This window comes from Cephus cinctus, unplaced genomic scaffold (assembly GCF_000341935.2).
Source record: "Cephus cinctus unplaced genomic scaffold, Ccin1 Ccin1_scaffold0169, whole genome shotgun sequence".
NCBI classification, from domain to species: Eukaryota; Metazoa; Arthropoda; class Insecta; order Hymenoptera; family Cephidae; genus Cephus; species Cephus cinctus.
This window is the reverse complement of record NW_014332893.1, coordinates 640792-648271: the sequence shown is the minus strand read 5'-3', so window position 1 is coordinate 648271 and position 7480 is coordinate 640792. Positions and strand designations below refer to the sequence as shown.

The following is a 7480-nucleotide window of genomic DNA, read 5'->3' as shown; positions in this document are numbered from 1 at the left end:
CCCCCCTCGCTCCCGCACTCTTCTTCATACGAGTCACATATGTGGGATGTATGTATGCTGTGTTTGATATATGCACTATGATGAAATTTTATACATGCATTACAAAACGTATTAGAATGCTCGTATGTGGGATCATATGTGGATGTGTTTGAATATTTTTTTTTTTTTTTTCATAACGGTTCTTTGATTCCCCGATAGGTGGCAGCCGGTTCGTTACTTAGGAAGAAAATGAGCGAAAAACATAATGACGGCCTTTCAATCCTTTTTTCTCTTGTGCTCCTTTCTACTTTTTCTTTTATCTTATTTCCTTACGCCGAAGGACACATCCGGCCATTACGCCAGACACACTGGAAATCAATGAGTTTCTTTCGTGCGAAAGGCCGAGAGATATATTTTTGCTCTTTTATTATTATTATTATTATTTTTATCCAGTTTCCCTCAGGTTCACTCGATATTATATATATATATATATGCATTGAAGAAATAGTTTTACATAATTTGCAATATTTTATACATGCAGCTGTATCGGAATTTTATTGGACGAGATACGTTGGTATGTTGATATGTCTGTATACGTTGATACCATGAATATATATATTAACGTAGTCACCACGTAGTATATGCTAAACGTAATACAATCAGTGTCGCTATTAATTATGCTACGACGCATCGCAATTCTCGTCCAGACGTAATTAACAGTAACACTCGAGGACCACGTAGAAGACAATAATAACATGTAGAGGTATAATTATGGTGAGGCAAATAAAAAAAAAAATTAGCCATTTTCCGCGAATGCGAGGGACTTTATTCTAGGTTAGATGTAATTCTGATCAGACACACCGAATATGACCTCAATGTCTCTGGGAACACGATTAATCAAATAGATAGTGAGATAGGTGCAGGCATACTCATTTTTATTTTTTATTTTTTTGAAATTCATGTACTTTCATGTAGTATTTTAATTAGCATCATTTATCACGATAAAATGTGTTATTTATATATATATATATATATATATATATATATAGAGTTATATATAATACGTAGTACGTATATCAGCCGCTAGTCGAATGCATTGCATGAAGCCACTTGGCTCTGAGTTTCCTACCTTCTAACGAGATACTCGAAGATGAAGATGACACTTCGTAAGCCAGAGACGATCGACCGCCCTCGGAATTAATTAATAATTAAAAAATATATTTCAAATCCCGTTCTCAACCGGCGACAATGACGAGCCTTGAAAATTCCGAGTGTTGGGAAATAGTGTTGTATTAAAAAAAAAAAAAAAAAGAGGGGGCCACAGAGCACGAAGTACGTAGAGAGGAAGAAGGAGGCTCGAGAAAAAGAAATACTGCGTTTTCATTGGTCCGAATCACTTTAACGCGCATGCGCCGATTAAGACGGTAAATTCGGCGGAACTTTATTACACGGCCATTCGAATGGTGGTTGAATTTAATTTTGGCTTGGAAAAGTGTGGCCAATGCGCGCGTGCGCTAATGGGCTAACGAATATCAACGTATACAGATATACGTATATATATATATATATATATACACAACGTGTACGTATATACGTATGCAGAAATATATTCGCAGGTTTAAACATTTATCATTCTCAGTCGGTATTAATTTATTAATTTCTATATCGGAGACGTTTTGCATGTAAATTGATATTTGTTAAAAAAAAAAAAAAAGAAAAAAAACTGCAACGAAATGCATCACGCAATGCGGATTATAGACTGGTTGAAATTCATTTGCACGTGACTAATATTTATACGCGCTCTGTGTACGTCGCTTGGATGACATTTCCTATTTCATACGAGACACCCAGGTTCGCGTTATAAGTTTTTTTTTTTTTGGAAAATTTGAATTTTTTAAAATTGAAAAAAATTTCATCCCTGGACCGACAGGTACTTTACCTAATATACTGAAACGTCGAGCAGCGCACCACACTGTTCGCGTTGAATATATGAATAAATTTTAAATTAATAAATTCACTTTTAACGATCGATGGCAAAATGGGGAATTTAGTCGAAATTGAAAATCGGAATCTGTCGCGTGACGCGATATATGTAATATGTATAAATAACGAATATCGAAAGTAGGTTTATGTCTGCTTTCAACGAATCTCAAGAAGCCACCTGGTTTTTTCGCGTGTGAACCGAGCCTAAATGTCAGTGGATACCAAAAGTAACGATTAAGGAAGGGGGGCACCACGTGACGTTAAAATTTTCATTTTTTACTATGAAATTTTTTTTTGATTGATAAGCTCTCACGAGCTAATCCGTGACCACGTGACTTTTTCTCAATATCCCAGCGAGGTCATCCTCGTGGTATTACGCACGTGGCTTACTTAAACTTGTGTCAATTGTTCAGTCCTACGTGCGGAGTACAGTCGCTTACAAATTCCTAGTTCGAAGCTAAATTTAGTATACGCCCGATATGCAGTACGATTAATATACAGGGTGTGATGTAAACGAATGTAATTTGAAAAAAAAAATTTTTTTTATTTTCATGAGTCTCATTTTTCAATTCATGAATAAATGTTCTTGAGCGAAGAAAAAAAAGATTTGTTGTTGTCGACTGTACTAAAATAAAGCTGCGTTACAGATAAGGGCTCTAGTTATCGAATGCCGCGCTAATCGATCCCGAGGTCACGCGTGTCAGTTGCAATTCTTATCGGTAAACGATACCGATAACTATCAGGAGTGTCAATACGAAGAGCCTTCGCTTGCAAAAAAAATTGACCGCGTCACATTCCAAATCGCATTTGCGTAATCTGGTTAAGCGAAACGAGTAAATTTACAAATTTTGAAAAAAAACAATTTTTTTTCGCTTTTAAGAAATTATCAAAAACACGTGCTTATTTGCAAAATACATAAAAGAAACTCGAACCCGTCGACAGGAATGTACATTGAAACAAGATTTTTCACATGGCTAAACCATCCAATGTCCTTGACGCGAAATCTTGTACGGAAATAAAATTTGCAAATGAAAAAGGAACGAATCGAACGTCCATACTCGCGCCGGACGGATGTATTGAGCGAAATTGTTTACTTGCAAATATGATTGCACCTTACGCGCCATTACGCGGCGAATGAATAATTCGCGACTCGTGCCCGCAATATTTGCAATTATTATTTGCAAATAACAGCGCGCGTACACCGAGCTCCATCTTGTACCAATAGATGCATAAACGGCACTGTACATAGTTTAGAATGGACATTGTTCGCAAATCTTACGAGATTGCAAAATCAAGTATGCGAAGTTTCCCGCTAATTCGTACAATGAGTAATATATAGATATATCTACTAACGCAAAAAAATTTATTATCTCTGCCACGTCATAATCCATTGATAAGCGCCATTAAAAGAAAAAAATCTAATCGAATCAAACAAGGGTAAAGAATCATGGACACGTGTACAATAGTATCGTGATACAATGCAGCATATGAAAAATTTCAAAAAAAATTTTCAAAAAAATTTTTCAAAAAAATTTTTCAAAAATTCTTTTTAATTGAAATTTAAATACTTTTAGTTGTCTATTTAAATACTTTACGATAAATTGTAATAGGAACGTGCTTCGAAGAAGACAATGGAATTCCAACGAGGATCGAATTATAAATTATACTGAACGCCAATCCCCCCCCCTCCCCTCTCCGACGCTCAGCGTCCCGACGACGCTCGCTAATGTAATATTTGACCGTACCCACATGTACGCGCTCCTTCACGCACTCGGACGTATAACCGTTGCTTATATTAGCGCACACGCATCGCAACCAGTGGCTGCCCGACCATCCTCACCGACAGACGCTTCTCGGCATAACGCTCAAGACTTTGGCGAAAGTGCCATTTCGCGAGTTTGCCACTTCGCAAAGTGCCCATTAACCGTCGCGAGAAGCTCGAGGTGGGTTTGCGAGGAGTCTAGTGAAAAGTTCAAGCGGGTTGAAGTTTTGCCGAGACAAGGAAAAAAAAAAAATAAAAAAGTGGCACGTGAAATCGAGTCGAGAATTTTTGGATACTTGTAGAGTGACATTTTTTTTTATAAAAAGATAAAGGAATGGAAAAAGGTTTATTTGAAAAAAGTGAAAATTTTTTTTAATTTTTTTTTTACCGACTACAGTTTTTTTGTACTTCAGGGATTGAGTCTTTGGTTTTTCTTTTTACCCTTTTTCTCTTTCTTTCTAATTCCATCCTCACGTGTCTCAATCCTTTGGGCTGACTCACACGGGACTGTCTCTTCGCTGCTGCATGCGACTGTCGCTGCCCTGTATAGCAGCCCACAATCTTCCTCTGTCGCCTCCTTCTCGATCTCGAGGACTTAAACTCTGTGCTATTTTCCGGTCTGAGCTGTCGCTGGCCTCGAGCCAGTATCGAATTACTCTTGGGACTGAAAAGGGACCTTCTTACACTTGATGTAGGAATATTCTATGGAAGTATAATCAGATGTTATATATATATATATACACTAGGGAAGACTAGGGAACCCATAGCTCTGAGATATATAGGTCGACATACGATATTTAACCAAATACCAAGCGTTTCAATTTCTATGGCTTTTCGGGCTATAAGTTTCTAAATTCGTCTCTTTGCCATTTATTTACATTCGCGCAAACGCACTGTCTGCCGTATATATATATATATATATATATATATATGTGTGTGTGTGTACCCATAGTGAAAAAAATTCCTCAGAAAGTACATCCCCTAATATTATTATTATCTCCAAAGAAATTCGATCGCGTGAAACGTTTCTGGCGTTTGATCGAAAATAAAAATGGGGCGTTCAGTAGACTAAAGTAATAACAGTATAGTGACAATTGGATGGAATAAATGAAAATTTCAATTAATAAACGCCAAATATATAAAAACAATAACATTTCGTGTCTTTATACAAAGTTTATTTTATCTCTCGCGTTTGATTGTAGTAAGTACAGGGTGATTCACCCAAATTGATTTATTGGATCGTACGAGTAACGTTTATAAGGCCCTAAAGAATTTTCCGTGAACGGAGCTTTAATGAACTCTTCGAGAAAATCGATTTTCCTTTAAAGTTACACGTTTAACACGATTTCTTTGGTGCCTTTAAGCTTTGTCTAGTATACCTATATAGTGCGTACACGTGTAGACCGGAAATTAGCAACGTAGCAAGTTGGTAACGACCTACCTTATACCTGCTTATCTACGCGAAAGAAAGGGGGTGGGAGAGGGAGGTGGGTGGGGGGGGGAGGAATTATCTACCGACTCGAAACGAAACGATGAAACGACTATTTGGGGCAGAACTCGTTTCGCGTTTCGTATCGCTTAATTGTGAACGGGACGCGAGTCGCTCTTGTGCGGAGCAGGCTTTAGTCGTTTTGCAACGATATTCGATTATATCGCCGACGGACTATAGCCGGACTGTAGGTTAATTTAATATAGGGAATTCTCCTCTGCCAAGAGTCTCTCTGTACAATCTGGATGGGACAGTGTGGATTCGACTTTACGAATGTCAACAGTCGCGTTGCCCTCGTGGCTACTGGTGATTTTTCAGGATTTGTGAAGTCTTTTATTTTATTTTTTGTTAATATTATTTTTTTTTCTTTTTTAATTTTATTTTCAATCTCTCGACTCGATTTCCGCTGGATTTATGGGGGATTGAAGGAATTCATTTGGAATGAGAAAATCTTTTTTTATTTATAGATTTGTCCTTTCTACGGTTATCGGGGGTATTTTCGAAATGTGAAGTGGACACGGAGAACTTTTGTGAAATTTCCGTAAGATCTTGAGGTTTTTCAATTTTTTTTATTCGGTTTCTACTTTCGAGCCGGTGGATTTCATTTATGTGGTAAAATGTCCATGTGCTCCCTGATGCCGGTGTCGCTGCAGGATATTTTGGTAATTATTATTATTTTGTATGCTTGTTTTTTTTTTAGTATGCTACTTCTGATTTTTAATTTTCGTTTTTTTTTTTTATATCGATTAATCGTTGTTTGGAAATTAACGTAAAAATTTATCATGGATACAGATTATTTTTTGGGGGTCAATTTTTTTTGGATTAATTACCTTACGTATTGGGAAATCTAGAATCTCGTTACCATGTTCACCGTTGTCTTGCCAAAGGTCTTAATGGCGTGCGCTTTGAAAAAAACAATGGTTAGGTATTTCAAAATCTTACATCTGCCATTCCACCTTGACTATTTTTGTATACTCTCGCCGGGGAACCAGCCAAAACAAGTTTTAAACTGTTTTCGCGATAAATTAGGAAACTCTGTTTTTACGGGTTTCAAGGGACGGTGAAGGAACGTGAAAATTTTTTTTTTTCATATCACAGACAATTTTGCGAATCTACTAACGGAGCGTTTTTGCATCAATATTTTTCCACGCTGTATAAACGTCCAGGAATAACACATGCAAAAAATGTATGAAGAATGGAATACCAGGTAAATACGCATCGCGACGCCATAATACGTCTGTATGCCTGAACGCAATCGATTTTCACCTTAAAAGTATAAAAACTATAATCGGATATTTCCAAAATTAAAAAAAAAAATTATTGACTCCTCCAGTTTCACATATGACTCCACGCAGCATGCACATACCTGGAAGTGGCCACAAAGCATGCAAAAAGGATCCCGGTGGCTTTGCGATTGGTATCGGCGATCGCGGACAAACGGGTTTTGCGAGAGAAAAAAAGAATGAAAAAAAGGAAACACATGCGAAAATCACGGGACGATGCAAAAATTCGAAAAGTCATTTTAATCTTTACTAGGTAGAAGCGAGAGAGCACCTGTTATCGGAAAAATTACACGAACATAGTATATACATATATGCTCAGTTGTAAAACTCCGAAATACAGTCACAGCCAAAAGTATTAAATAAATCTGTTCGGATAATAATATTTTTATCGGCTGTCACTTCAAATTGATTCAACCGCGTCATAAATATACATAGAAACGTCACGCCGTCAAAAGTTTTCAATAAGACCTGTCAGATATATTAAAAAATAAATCCTCGGAATCTCCATGGCAACCAAAATTTCAGTCGTTGACAGCAAAATAATCTACAGGGTTGATAAAGCTACGAGGAAATATTTTTAAAAAATACGTAAAAATGTTTAAAAAAAAATAAGCGGAAGTGGCTTAGCAGTAACGTCGAACAGACTATACGCGTTTCGGTTCACGTATGGTTTCACGGTTAAAACTGTTATCCAGTAGCACGGCAGTGGTGTACACAGAAAAGGGGGATACCCCTCGCCACTGTTGAGCAGTATAGATAAAACATATAACTCAATTACAGCTTCTTAAGTATTGTACGAGTTCCTTATGTCAAACACGATGTCAATAGAAGGTATAACACACACGTGTAATTTGTCATCGGTCGTCGCGCGGTGTTTTAAAAAAAAAAGAAAAAGTGAAAAAAAATGAATTTCAAAAATTCCAAAAATTTCCCGCCAAACACCTCGACTCCGATCCACCTAGGATCAACGACCTGCGCTTAACG

General features: G+C 37.1%; 1 protein-coding gene and 1 long non-coding RNA gene across 3 annotated transcripts in view; both read left to right on the top strand.

Annotated features, from left to right (window-relative positions):
- LOC107264422 (probable serine/threonine-protein kinase dyrk2) overlaps window positions 1-7480 on the top strand; it is a 119432-nt gene that overhangs the window by 66807 nt on the left and 45145 nt on the right. The gene's annotated exons all lie outside the window — the stretch shown is intronic.
- LOC112493872 lies at window positions 3787-6407 on the top strand. Its single transcript, XR_003058787.1, has 3 exons — window positions 3787-3905; window positions 5681-5875; window positions 6312-6407. It is a non-coding gene; the product is annotated as an uncharacterized LOC112493872 (long non-coding RNA).